The following is a 15353-nucleotide window of genomic DNA, read 5'->3' on the forward strand; positions in this document are numbered from 1 at the left end:
ACAACTGACAAAATAGCATTTTAGATCCCGTTTTTGAGAACCACATTCGACTTTAAGCTTCATGGAAGCAGAGACCCTCCGAAGGGCCTGAATAATGCCAGGCACACAGCAGGTGCACGGTCAGGATATCTATTACTGTTAAAGCTCTAGAATTCAACTAGAGAGACTAAGGCCTTTGTCTTTACACCAAAAATGAAAGAAGTAAAGAAAAAAAATCAGGAGGGACTAATGGGAATAATAAATTTGAGATACGATTTTGCTGTCTTTTCTCATCCCTTTTTGTGGGAATATGGATTTTTGAGACGGCACTGAATGCATTTATTTAATCTAGATAGATTTGGATTCCTGGCATTTTCTTGCTTATTGAATAATATAGAGTTCAAAACTGTTTGGCCACTCTAAGGGGTGTGTGTTAGCGGAGTAACAAAAATAAATATACAAGGTGAATAGAAATTTCTGTTCAAAGAGTTTTTAAAAGAGTTTTTATGACCATTTTTACCTTAGGTTCGACATGACACACTCATTTTTTTTATTATTATTATTTTTAGATTTTGACTTCTTTTTGCTTCAGGAGAAGTCAGGATATGAACAAGAGCTGTAACAATAAGAGCACACCACTCGTTCACTGAGTGAACACTGTGCGCCAGGCCCGGTGCTGAGCACCTTGCGTGTACTGACAGGGCAGCTGCCACAGAGACCGTGCACCTGGGCACAGACGTTATCTCCACTTTACAGATGAGTAAACAGGTGGGGAGAAATTAAGTGACTTGTCCAAGCTCATCCAGCAGGCGAGTTTCAAAGCCATGTTGTGAACCCACGCAGTCTGTCTTCCACCCTCATTATCTGATGACATCAAAGCCTTTCTGCAGTTTCTGCACTTACGCACTCCTATCATATAAATTATATACAAGCTATACCTATGGTTTAGTCTTAGCTCTCCAGTTCAATTAATGGTTATTCGAAGGTCACTTAAAAATAATTTTCCCTTGAGGAAGCAGAATCACAAATAATAAAGTTTCTAAAAATTTGGGAAAATTTCTTTAAGTTTTTAGTACCTTTATTTTCTAAAAACCCCTCCTATCAGCGTTTTTTTTCTACGTCTTCACTTCTTTAAAAATGAATAGAAACAAAGACAAAAGCTTATCTTGATATGGGTTCAGAGTCAGCCAAATTCAGCTTTTAATTAAAAAAAATTTTTTTAAAGTAGGCTCCACACCCAACGTGGGGCTTGAACTCATGACCCCGCATGTTCTACCCACAGAGCCAGACCCCCCCAAATTTAGCTTTCAAACAGTTAAAGTCAACCACAAGTTCTGCACTTGACCCTGCAAAGCCCTGGCCATCCAGCAGCATTAGATGATCTCGAGCCTTCTCCCAGAGACAGTCGGAGACGACAGCTGCTGAGAGAGACGGAGGAAGGTCACAGGCCCCTGCAGCGTAGAGCTCTCCTGAGAAGGCATCTCCTTGCAAGTCACTTGCCAGAGAGTGATGACAAAGGAACAGATGTCAGCTTTGGTCACATGGTCTCTCCTTTTAGGAGTCCCGGGGCTGGGTGGGTGTGTGTGCCATCTGGGTCGTACGGAGGAGTCTGTGGAAGCACAGATCTTGCAGCTTCTCAGAGCAACCAGTCACCAACTTTGCAAGTATCCTGCTCACCAATCAAAAGTTTACCAGCCTCGGATGCAAGTGCACAATGCTTTATGGCTGAAGAAAATGCAGGCCATTCACACGTCTAGCAAATGCTTATTTCCAGAGATGTATGCAAGTGTACACCTTCCCAAATTTAATTGCTCTCTGGCACAGCAGTGAGGCCCCCTTCCTCCTCCTCAGGGCAACTGATAGCACCGTATATGACTTGCTGTAAACTGACATTGCCACCAAACTCCATGATTATGGTATATAGACTGTTAAAGCCCACAGGCCCGTGCTGGCAGCCACAACGTACACGAAATTGTCATGACGGAGACTTGCTATGTTGAGCTCAGCCCAGAAATTCACTGGGATGCCAGCCAATCTGTTTTTAAACATTTTTTTTGATATGGCTAGAAAGAAGAGTCCAGGAGGCAGACTGAGAAAGACTGGTTAGAGAGGTTAGAGGAGGAATAGGGAGAACATTATTCAAGAACCAGGAAAAAAGCACTTGGAGAGGTGGAATTGACCAAGAGCATCAAATACTGCAGGGAGGTCAAGTAAGAGAATAAAAACCTAGCCTTTAAATTTAGACATCTGGAAGTGATTGAAATGATTTCAGCAAGAGTGATTTCAATAGTGTGGTTGAAGTAGCAGCAAACTGCAAGAGGTTGAGGGATGCAAAAGGGGATGTGGAGACAGGAAGTATAAACACCTCTTATGGGAAGGGTACTTGAGAAGGGAAAGAGTAAGGAGAGGTCAAAGGTAGGCTCTATTAAATGGGAGAAAGGTGAACATATTTATATGATGCTGAAGGAAGGATGCAGTTGAGGGGACGCTGATGATGCAGGAAAGAGAAGAGGTAATTGAGAGCATAAAGACCCTGAGTAACTGAGAGCTGACAGGATCTAAGGGATAGTTGGGGGTCTTAGGTAGCAGTTTTCTTCCTTTAGGACATGAGAAAAAGATGGCGCAGTTCTCAAGAAGCATATTTTTGTGGGAAAAGAGGGTGAGAAAGAGCCCCCCCCATAAACTGTGAGGAAATACCTGCTGAAGGAGAAGAGGTTGGGGAGAGGAGATGATGCCTGGAGAGAGTGATGGATTTTAGGGACAGCCACTGAAAGGGATGGGAAAGAGGGCTAATCCAAGTGACCGGGGAGGTGAGCTGAGGGAAGAGGCAGCGTATCTTCAGCACGATGTTCTGTGCTCATCTTCAGGGGTCTGGATAGGAGCAGAGAGGCAAATGATAGGTCTGAGAAGGGTCTTCAGTTAGCAGGCATGGCACAAAGTGAAGTGATTCTGATGAGAAATTTCTTGAAATGATGTGGCATAAAGTCTAGGCTGGATCAGAAGGAATTCAGACAGGGAGGCAGTAGGGGCTGGGGTGGGGGAGTGGATGATGACCTGCAAGAAAGGTGAGGGGGTCAGAGCATCAGAAACTTCAGTGAGCTTAAAGATCACATGTATCCACAGCAATGGATGCGATTTCTGGAATGAGGAGGGCTGTAATCAGCGGGATATTTAAGCTGCTTTGGGAGATGGTGGTTCAGGATGTGACGCTAGGAAAAGGCTGACTGAAGAGGAACAAAGATACACGCTGCTAGAGATAAGAAGCTCAGAATTGGGATGTCTCACAAATATATAGACCTGCAACAATTTAGCAAACTAAAATTACTTTTTAAATGAATTTTTCATTTATCCAGAATCATGAGGGTTTCTTTCTTCTCATAACTCAGCTAATATGATGATGGGATTACTTTGGTGAATATCTCTTGATAGTTAATTTTGACCTGTGAGGTGTTCTTTAATCCACAATGCTGCTATGCAAAAATGTTCATGGTTGTTCTCAGCAGGGCAGACTACTGGTAAGACAAATAAATCCAGAAATGCCACTTGATCATGGTGTACGCTTCTTTTAATGTATTGTTGAATGTGGTTTGCTAATATTTGTTGAAGATTTTTGCATCTATGTTCATCAAAGATATTGGTCTATAGTTTTCTTTCTCTTCTTTCTTCCTTCCTCCCTCCCTTTCCCCCACCCCACCCTACCCGTCTGCCCCCACCGCTTGCTTTTTCTTTCTTTCTTTCTTTCTTTCTTTCTTTCTTTCTTTCTTTCTTTCTTTCATCCTTGTATGATTTTGATATCAGAGTAATGCTGTCCTTGTAAAATGAGTTTGGAAGCAATCTCTCCTCTTCAATATTTTGGAAGAGTTTAAGTATTAAATCTTCTTTGAATGTTTGGTACAATTCACCAGTGACAGTCTGGTCCTGGATTTTTTGTTTGTTGGAGACTTTGATTACTGATTCAATCTCTTTACTAGAAATTGGTTTATCAAGCTTGTCACAGCCTAGCCAAAACACATGACAGACTATGCTTCAGCCCAAGAACCAGACCAATATTTGATTAGCATTTTTTAACTTTAAAAAACAGGATGGAATGAAATAAAATATGGATAAATTATACCTGGCTTCTTTCCCTTTGCTTCCCCACCCCTTTTTTTTAAATTTCAGTTTCTGGCAAGCCATCTCCAAAAGATGTTAATACTTAGAAATGCATGTGAGATCACTCGGTAGTGTGCTAAACACACATGAAAGGCAGAGATAAGGGAATTAGGTCATCTAACAGAATGGATGGGCCTGTGGAGAGAAGAGAAGAGGATACTTAGTCACTGAATGAAACAAGAGTGGCTGCTGGCTGGTGTCAGGATCAACGCCACCGAAGTGGAAGCCAGTCTTCCTCTCAGAACAAGTCCTTCCTCCTTCTCACTTCCTTATCTCTGGTAAGGGAGCTCTGAATCCTCTCATCTTCTGGATTTAAACATTGCTTCTTACACCCTCAGTGATCAAGGCCTCTTAATTAACCCTTTATCACACCTTCGATAGCCTGAAGAATGGCCTGTTGGACTCATGACACTCTGCAGCTGATAGCTAAAATGGGAAGAGGGAGTAGGTCTATTCTGCCCAGTGGTCTCGCCTACTAGATGATCACGTGGGTTTCCTTGCAGAGTCCTGCCATTGTCCTAGCACTGCCTCGGTGGACTGGGTTATGACACTTCACTCTCACAAGGATCTGTCCCCTTCTAAGCCTGGGATAAGATTCTGTGAATGCAATGGGACTACATGCCTTTTAAAAAAGCAAAGTATCGTTAACAGAGGTTTGCTTTACAGGTTAAAAGCTTGAAGGAACTATAAGAGTCCTAGCTCCTCAAAAGTATTTGATCACACGCAAACATGCACATTCACACACACAAACTCCTTTTGAAAATTCCCACTTAAAAATGAAAGTCTTTAATTCTGCTCTATAGGCAAACCACAACACTAACGAGGTTCTCCTTAATTAGCAATTACAAAGATGTTCATGGCTATACTAGTTGGAGTCCGCTAACTGGTGAAACATATAAACCCCAAAATGTATAATGGGACAAACAAGAAAGAAGTCCTTGCTCATTTAAAGTCCTAAATGGATTTTCCTTTTTGGAAGTTGGCTCTCTTTCAAGCAATGATTCAGGAACCCAGGTTCTTTTTGTCTGTAGCTCTGCCGTCTTCCACATGTGCCTTCAAAGGTCTGCTTCAAGCCAGTGTGGGGGGAATGAGTGTGAAGAGTTGAATGCACATGCAAGACTTTTCCAGGCCTGGAAACAGCACATAGGACTTTCATTCACATTTCAATGGCCAGAACTCAGTCAGATGGGAAGGTATTTTATGTTCCCAGGAAGATGAGACATAAGGTTGAGAAAAAATGAGTTTTTTCCACAATGGGATAGCAACTGGACCAGTGTGGGGAATTTACAGGAAGAACACCTGCTCTCCTGTACCAAGCATGGTAGTAGAGGCACACAGGAGACTCCTGGCAGAGGAACAGGTCAGACCTTTAAATGCACAAGGATTCAGTGGTTACAGGTAAGGGGAAATATCTCCACTAGATATTCTAATAAAGTCTCCTCATTGTCTAAAACACACCAAAAGGAAGTTTTCTTAAATGAACACATTTCAGTAACACAAAGCTGGCAAATTGACAGGTTGAGATGTGGGCAGTGGCAATCTGAAGGAACTAGGCAAGAAGCCCAGACTAAAGAAGCAAAGCCCAGGCAAGAATCTAAGAGTGCCAGGGCCATGCCGACACAAGAAATCAAATAAGCGAATTGAAATCAAGAAGCCATAGAAAACTCGGAGCAATTAAAATTGGAGTTACAAAACCTGGACGTGAACCCTGGCCTTACCATTCACTAGCTGACACAGGAGAAGACACTTAAAGCCTCTGAGTTTGTTTTCTTATTTGTGAACTTGGGGTAATATTTATGTCACAATAATAAACTGGAGAGTCAAACAGATGTGTGTGAAAACTCATAGAGCCTGGAAAAAGGAGAAAGAGGGCTAATTTTAAGTCTGTTTCTATTTTCACATGCCTTGGATTTTGAAATTTGGAACCCGCTATATGCATAAGTAAGTCTCTAGTCATGAATCGGAAGAAGGAGGTAAAGAACTACCTAGTGTGCAGGACTAGCCTTTGGACTGGGGAAACTTTGCAGATCGGGCTCCTTCATAGAAGTTCTGCCTTCCTGTATGCCTGTCTTCCTCCCTTACTTCACTCTGCTTTCCCCCTCCCTCCTTTCTTCCCTCCCTTCCTCCCTCTTTCTTTCTTTCTTTCTTTCTCTTCCTTCCTTTTTTCCTTTCCTTCCTTCCTTCGTTCCTTTCCTTCCCTTTTCCCTTTTTTTCTTCCTTCCTTCTTCCATTCTTCTTTCCTTTTCATTCTTTCCTTCCTTCCTTCCATCCTTCCTTCCCCCCTTTATTTTTTCTTCCCTTTTTTTCTTCATCTAGTTTCATTGCTAGATGAGCCTGGCCATTAAGGAGGGTGTAACTCATTTTATGTATAACGGTTCTAAACAGGAGCTGGCTAAGGCTGGGTTTAAGGGTTGAAACAATAGCAGAGTAGAAAGGACACATTATTGACAGATGCGTTATTTGGTGTCATTCTTTGGGACAAAAATGCATGGTATATACTCTAAAGATAATTCCCTTTGACCTGCATTAATTCTTCAGAATATCCATCTAAAGGAAATAATCAGAAATATAAAGGTCTTATGAACAAAGATGTTCATCATAGTTTTACTTCTAGCAGTAAAAAATTTGAAGCAGGCTAATTGTCAACATTAGACAAATGGTAAATTAAACTATATTATATTCACACAGTAAAATATGTAATTATTAACAATTGTGTTGATGAAGTGTTTCAGTAACCGGGAGCATCATAAAATAGCAAATGAAATAAGTAGACTACAAAGTGATCACAACGTGTCAGAATCGCAGTCAGAAAAAACTCACAAGGAAATATATCACAATGGTAATGACTGTCCAGGGATGAGTGCGTACAAGTGTTTTTTTCTTATTTCTACTTTTCTGTGTTGTCTATAATTTACAATGCATCTGTATTATTATTATTTTTTTTTTAAAGATTTTATTTATTTATGTGACAGAGAGACAGCCAGCGAGAGAGGGAACACAGCAGGGGGAGTGGGAGAGGAAGAAGCAGGCTCACAGCGGAAGAGCCTGATGTGGGACTCGATCCCGGATCGCCAGGATCACGCCCTGAGCCGAAGGCAGACGCTCTAACGACTGCGCTACCCAGGCGCCCCGCATCTGTATTATTTTTATATTGGAAAATACAAAGTCAATTTTCATTTCTAGGAAAGTGCTCATAGTAACTTGCTTCATGTTAGCCCAGTGCTACTAAAAAAAAGCTGGCGCAATTAACAGCAAAACAAGGGGCACCTGGGTGGCTCAGTAGGTTAAGCGTGTGACTCGTGATTTCAGCTCAGGTTATGAGCTCGGGGTCGTGAGCTCAGGGTCGGTGGATCAAGTTCCGTGCCAGGTTCTGCACTCAGCGTGGAGATTGCTTGTCCCTCTCCCTCTGCTCCTCTGCTCTCTCTCTCTCAAATGAATAAAATCTTAAAAAAAAAAAAACAAAACCCAAACCCCCAACAAAACAAGTTTCACCTTACGCATCACAATGTGAAAAATGCTGTTTAGAAGTGAACAGAAATACTTCTATAGATATACAGGTACCCCATATAAATACGTAATATGGACATTAACATTATTCATTTCCTCTCTTCGGTAGTCATAGTTTTGCTTTACAGGATTTACTCGTTAAGAATAAAATGTAAATTTTTGGTGCAAAATTTTCACTCGTCATTATGACAGTACAGACATGCTCTGAACTTACAGCATTTGCATGAATGGCAAAGACTGTGTTGGAGTCAGTCAGAGTGAGAGTGAACTTTGATAGGATTTGATGAATATTCTTAACTCTGGACCACTGATATCCATGGAAGTTGTACCTTCTTTGTAGAATATGCTAATGGAAACTACAAGTAATGAAAATATTTGGATAATCACCTATAGACATTGACAAACATTATCAAACATCATCACCCCTCAGATGTTCTGGGAAGTGGCTGGATCCATTGCAACCCACAATCAGAGATGAAAGAAACTTAATGTAGCCTTGTTCGAATGTCTATTTAATTAGAAAATATCGATTTGATGTGATGCTCTCAGAAGTTCCAGATCTAAATGCATTGAGTAGCCACTGCTAGCTGAGAGGAAATGAGTAGATTATCAGGCAGGCAGGTCATCAGAAGTTGGTCCAGAAAGTCAAAAGGGACTGCTGATGATATTCTGAAGAATCATAGGGTCTTACAAGATATTGCTAAAGGAATAGGGGAAAGATGACCAAAGATGAGGAAATATCATTTTCCTTACTCAACCAAAAATAAAATTTTGTAAACCATAAAGAGTGGATGTGGAGAGTTCCTATCTTTATAGCTTTGTTTGAATTCATTGAAAGGTTTGTCACCTCCTACAACCTGGTAAGATTGCATTCAATATTAAAATTACAGTAAACCATAAAGTTTACACATCAGACTGAAAATGACAGATTTAGAATGGGTAAGGAAAATATACCACAGCTGACAGGGAAAAAACATGACCTGAATCTGAATTTCCTGCCCATGCAAATGAAGTTGCACTCTGAGTCCAGGAAGCATCATGGTCTATTTATGATAATAGGAATTTGTAGGGGCCTGGTTTCAGGTGAACCTCTCTGATATCTGGCATCAATATTAGCACAGGCACAAAGCTCTATTTTATTTCCTTGCAGAGCTTTCATGATGAAATTGAAAATATTGATTTGTGATCACCACACTACAGATCAATCTAAACACATGGATTTTGTGCTTTGTTTTATTTGAAGGACCTGAATCAGAGATGTCTATTTCATTTTTTGTTCCAGACCTCATCGGTGTTTCTCAAACTTTAAGGTACAGAAGAATCCCTTGGGGTCCTTATTAAAATGCAGATTTGGGAGTAAGCAAAATGAATCTTTCGTGAAGGAAGTCAGACTAGTGGTTATCTTTGCAGGGGTAGTGAACAGGAGGGGCATGAGGGAAATTTGTGGGATATGTGAAATGCAATACATGTGTAAAATGTACTGAACGCTACGCTTAGGAATTGTATGCCTTACTAGTGTGTTATTCTACAGTTATTATTTTTAAAAACAAAAATATAATAAAACTTAAAAATGAAGATTCTTGGGTTATGCTGCAGGTAAAAGTACCTTAAGGACTAGACCCATTGTAATAAGGTTGGGCCCATTGTTGGCTAGAATGAACTTGTTAACCAAACATCAGACATGAGTAACAGAAAAAGATAGACACATTTTTTTTAAAAGATTTTATTTATTTATTTGACAGAGATAGAGACAGCCAGCGAGAGAGGGAACACAAGCAGGGGGAGTGGGAGAGGAAGAAGCAGGCTCATAGTGGAGAGCCTGACGTGGGGCTCGATCCCGTAACGCCGGGATCACGCCCTGAGCCGAAGGCAGATGCTCAACCGCTGTGCCACCCAGGCGCCCCCAAGATAGACACATTTTAACTGAGAAAACACCATTATGAGCAACCCTGCCTCACACCCATTTTTATAGCAAACAAAATTTCGGCTGGTGCTTTCTACAGTAATTCAGAAACCATAATTTCCTAAAGGCATTCAAATTCGTCAAATCTTGAAGGTTTTGTCTTTGGATAGCAAAGGGAACAATAATTGAGTTATAATTCTAAAACTGCATAATGACTATGCTTGGGAACTGGCTTTTTATGACCATGTTTTTCTCTCTTGTCCCTTACCTTTTTAAGGCCTGCTGCAACACAGAACCAGCTTTTATTCACATTCTGACTAATCTATCAGGTCAGACTTCATCTCAGCAGAATGGAAGTATTTTCCCACCAACTGGTACTTTTCTCAGTTCTCTCCATGGTTTTTGGGACTCTCGAGTAGGCCCGATCACTCCAGAACCCTATTCCTTGCAGACATGAGCTTATGTTCAGTCCCCAGTGGATATAATTTGGGTAATTCCTGCCGGCAACATTCTCTTCGAATCTGTCACACATCTTATTGGCCATCTGCAGAATAAACTTCTGGAGGAAAACCACTGAAAATGCTTCAAGTGACAAATGGAACATTGTCCAAAGCTAAATGGAAAGATCATTAATCATACCTCCGGCTGCGGAGTTCTACATGGTGGAAATCATGTAACGCAAAAGGTCTCCCTTGGTAAGTTCCACTTGTTAACTAACAGGAGCACCCCCAGCAATGAACAGGGACGGTAAAGGAGAAGGAACGACTCCAGAACTCACTCTTTCATTTCCCCCAGATACGAACTCTTTTGCCTTCAGATGTTACACAGTTGCTAATTTCTTCCAGTCTTTAACGTGGTTTGGCTTCCAGTCATTAAACAAAAAGGGAAGATGCCAGTTGAGATAAAAACCCCTCTGCACACAATGAGCATACACATTTCTGAGCAAACTACAACCAGACCTTGATGCCTGAGAAACAGCCTAGGCTGAATTAAGTCACAGAGAATGAATCAGTTTTCAGTTGTCTAGCCAAGCTCATGTTTGTCTAGTTGTTTGCTCATTCCCCACCCTAACAGTAACATCAAAGTAACAAGAAGATGCCAGAAACTAACACTACTTAAAAGAAGACACTGTCTTTAATTTGCTCACTTATTCAACAAATACTATGGGGTGCCTATCGTTTGCCAGATGTCGTTCTAGGCCTGGGGCTACAACAATGAGCAAGAGACCCTTCCCGCCAAAGCAGCTCTCCTCTCATATTACATGAAACGTCTTATGATTCATAATGTGAAAATTATAGTGATGATAATGAAATGGGCGAAATAATAGATAGTACAATAAATATGTTGTAATGGGAGGGGAATATGGTCAGAAAAACATTTTCTTCAAGCTCTGAAATAAAGCTTTCTCCTAAATTTCAAGCAAAATTAAAGAAATTTCAGGAATACCAACCTATGTTTTTATTTTTATTGTCAAGATTGCACTCAGAAAAAAAAGGAAATGACTTCTAAACATGAGAATAGGTGAATATGGGTATAGATCTATGGTCTATAACTACCTGTAGGTTTCCCTAAGCCTTCATAAGGAGCACCTGTTGAACTTTCTCAATTCCATTCAGTAAACCAACCAAAAATAAAGAACTGGAGGTTCTTCCCTTCATGCCATCCACAAAATCAGCTCAGACTCCCTAAGGCTAGGTAGAATTCTTTTTTTTTTTTAACTTATTTTCCTAATAGTAAACCTAATCCCTCTCCCTTGGGACCAAATATCTTTTTATAATACTTCTTGTATAAGCATCCATGCAAACAATGATTTTTTAGGGCTTTTAATTAAATTGAAATAAAATTTAAAAATACAATTCCTCAACTACACTACCTACATTTCAAGTATTCAATATCCACAAATAACAAGTGGCTACCATAGATACAGAACATTCCCACCATCACAGAAAGTCCTATTCTAGTGCTGTTCTAGGGAGTTAGATCTCCCTTTAATTTGCCTGTTTAGAGAGAGAAATTGGCGTTATCTACTTAAATTGCATTTATTAGTGTCAGTTTGATGGTTAGTACCAAGACACATCTGGGGTAGTCTTTGGGGGATCTGCAGTGCCAATAGAAGGAAGGGGTCGAGTGAATCCTAACGAGTCTTTAACTCATGATATTTTGCTACCAATATTACCTCTCAAATGTAATACCTCAGGGGTGTGCACCTTAGAAGAACACCTGACTGAGTCCATCTGGGACTCTTCCCGTGTTCCTTAGTGGCTTAGACAAAGAAGTATACAGAGGGCCACAGTGGTGTGGTAGCAACAAGAGTCACAGCTTTCCTAAATTCAAAAAGCATGGACCGTTACCCACAACTTGAGTCACCCACCCCATGCCACACGCATCTCAACATCTGCTGTGGGAAGATTTATAAGGAAGCCTGGTAAATCTACTGAACACAAATACTGCTGAATGGAGAATAAAGCCATGTGAAGCTTAATTAAGCCAAAGGAGTATTTAAATGTATTAATAAAGAAGCTAACGAAGAGTGCCTTTGGATCCTAAACAAGCTACAATGGAAACTTCAGGTCAGCAGCATACCTACCTCGAAACTAAACGGCTGGGCATAGTCAATATTGTTGAACTGAATTAAATTTGCAACATCTTATTCTGAGATGCTAAAATACAAAGGAGACACCTTTGTGAAATGCCTGGATTTTCTTAGGAAAGTGTGAAGCCAATAATAATGATTCGATGACTTGTTCTACCTTCTTTGCCTTAAGTCCTATATCACAGTTGTTTGCTCCCCCAAGAATAAGCAATAATCTTACTCTTAAAGTCATTTTCCTAGTTACACCTTTCTCCTTCATCTACTGTGTTCACACATAAATATGATATCTCCTTAGTAACTATTTTTTTAAAATTTGGTATTACTAAAATATACCCAATAATCTTGCAAATCATGGTATTAAGGACCTAATCATACCCTGTAGAATGCCACAGTTGGAAGAGACCTTGGGGATAATCTAGTATTTCTGAAGTCTAGTCCATTCGTTTTTTAACCATGCCATGTTACAGAAAGTCTGTAGCAACAATAATAACTATCATTTATTGACACTTTCTATGCTCCAGGCACTTTCCAACGACTTTATTTGTATTATCTTTTAAATCTTTTCCACAACTCTTCAGTTAGTGCTTTAATTAACCCCACTTGAAGGGAGGAAACTGAAACTTAGAGGAGTAAGCAACTTGTCCAAAGTCACACATACCTGGTAAGTACCTGGGCCAAGATTCAAAGGCAAGTTGGACCCCGGAGCGCTCAGCCACCAAACCGCACCGTGCCAGGGCAGCCGGCTCTAACAAGATGGAAAGAGATGTACACGTACCTAGTAAGAGTTAAATACCATCTTTATCATTAATAAAAATGCTCTTCAAGGGAAGAACAGAACCAACACGCAGAGGCTGTTTGCCAAGGGCATTCTTTACATTTCAGAGGTACGCTGAATGATGTTAGTAGCACAAATACAGATGTCAGTGATATGAATTTTAATTCATTTCAAATAATAGCTGCATATTTTATTCTACCTTCATCAAAACCAGAAGGCAACACTGACCTCAAAGTTAGGTGACAGGCACATACCTCTAACTTGTTTTCCTATCTAGGAAAAACTATTCTGCGTTTTATTTTTTTTTTTCTTTGCTTAAACAAAAAGCAGTTCTGAGGGGAAAATGTCACATAAAATGTACCAACAAATCTCCGAAAATCAATGCAAAATAAATAGGGTAAAGGATCTTCTTTTTTTTTGAAACTTATTCCTGAGAATATTCACTTACGTAATTTTCAGTTTGAACAAGTTGCACAGAATGACCCATCTGGTAAACAGTCCTCAACAAATTCTCATACAATTAAGTATATTTTGTTTTTTGATTATGTGAGATATATATATATATATATAATTATGTAACACATAATTCCTACTTATCAGTATCTGAATCAAAAAGTAAACAAAAGAGATATATGAACCCGTAAGAATGGAATGGTAGGCAAGGAATTGAAATTGTTTAATTGAACATGTATACTTGTCATTGATTCTTTTTTTTAAGATTTGATTTATTTGGGAGAGAGAAAGAGAACGTATGTGAGCATGAACTGGGAGGGGTAGAGGGGAGAGCAAGGGGCAGAGGGAGAGGGAGACAGAATCTGAAGCAGACTCCCCACTGAGCATGGAGCTAGATGAGGGGCTTGATTCAATGACCCTGAGATCATGACCTGAGCTAAAATCGAGAGTTGGAGGCTTAACGGACTGAGCCACCTAGGCACTCCTGTCATTGATTCTTACTTATTCTGACTGTTAGGACCAGGGACATCTAACAAATTTAAACAGAAACCTATGCTGGCTTCCTAACAGCTGATTTGACATATAACATTTTTTTCTTTTCATAAACTTCTCAATTTGTGTTAGTAACACACACCTAGCTAAAAATTCAAATAGCCTCAAAATCTTGTAATGACAAAATAATCTTAGGTCCCATACCCTCCTTACTTCTCAACTCAGCTTCCCAGGGGCAACACTTGTAACTCTTTTTTTTTTTTTTTTTAAGATTTTATTTATTTATTTGACAGAGACAGCCAGCGAGAGAGGGAACACAAGCAGGGGAGTGGGAGAGGAAGAAGCAGGCTCTCAGCAGAGAAGGGAGCCCGATGCGGGGCTCGATCCCAGGACCCTGGGATCATGCTCTGAGCCAAAGGCAGACGCTTAACGACTGAGCCACCCATGCGCCCCAACACTTGTAACTTTTATTTGCTTCTCCTGGTAGTTATTTCCAAATTACCAAATAATATGCTATCAGGCTGCTCCTTGATTTATACATTTTGGACATCATGTCTTAACTTCTTTATTGTGTCAGATGAGGATATGATTCCTACACACAGATGCACATGTCTCCTACTACTATCCTCCCCAATCATACCATAGCTTTTAAATGAAATTGATAATATATATATTTTTTATTGGAAGGCTAAGAAGTATACTTTGATTACATTTACTTTCTTATACAGCTTCTTTTCCTGAGGTCTCTGTTCTTTTCCTCTCCTGCATATTTGACCATTTTCATGTGTTCAGATTTTCAAGTGAGGCATTATAACAGGGTGCCCTGAGTCTCTGTTTTTTGTTGCCAGAGCCCTTTTTCCTCTTGCTCTAAATTGGACTGGATATGCTGTTCACCTGATACACAGTTGTCTTCTTGGGACTTCATTTCTTGCATTTACTTTTTCCTCTACTCTATTTTTTTCTTTTTCTAAGTTTATGTCCTTGTTTTGTTGGACATGTCTTCCAATAACTTCCTAAGAAAGAGTATGTGGGAGGTTGAGTTTTGAGTCCTTGCATGACTGTGTTAAAAAAAAGAATGCTTCATGAGTGGCTGAGTATAGAATTTTAAGATGAAAACAATTTCTTTCTCAAAAGCTTGAGCATCTAGTAATGCTGTTGGGAAGTCCACTGCTGTTTTGATTTTCACTTCTTTGAAAGTGATCTTTCTCTCTAGAGATATTTGGGATCATCTCTTCATTCTAGAATTTATGAAATTTATAATTATGTTCCTTGGTGTGGGTGTCTGTCCATTTAAAGAGCTGAAAAATCAGTGGGACCTTTAAATCTGGCACCCGTGTTGTCCTTGACTCTGGGAAATTTTTGTCTATTTATTCTTTGATTATTTCTTCCTCTCTAGACCTTCTCGATTGATCTTTGAACTTTTAGCTTTTCTTTCACATTCTGTCTCTTTTTTGTTTTGTTCTGCATTATGGGAGATTTCCTAGACATTATCTCTCAAG

The 15353-nt window shown here is 39.9% G+C and overlaps 1 pseudogene; it reads right to left on the minus strand.

The window, feature by feature from the left end:
• Window positions 1-1160: 1160 nt before the first annotated feature.
• LOC113260994 (proto-oncogene serine/threonine-protein kinase mos-like) lies at window positions 1161-2072 on the minus strand (annotated as a pseudogene).
• Between the last annotated feature and the right edge of the window lie 13281 nt (window positions 2073-15353).

Source organism: Ursus arctos, unplaced genomic scaffold (assembly GCF_023065955.2).
Source record: "Ursus arctos isolate Adak ecotype North America unplaced genomic scaffold, UrsArc2.0 scaffold_29, whole genome shotgun sequence".
Lineage (NCBI taxonomy): Eukaryota > Metazoa > Chordata > Mammalia > Carnivora > Ursidae > Ursus > Ursus arctos.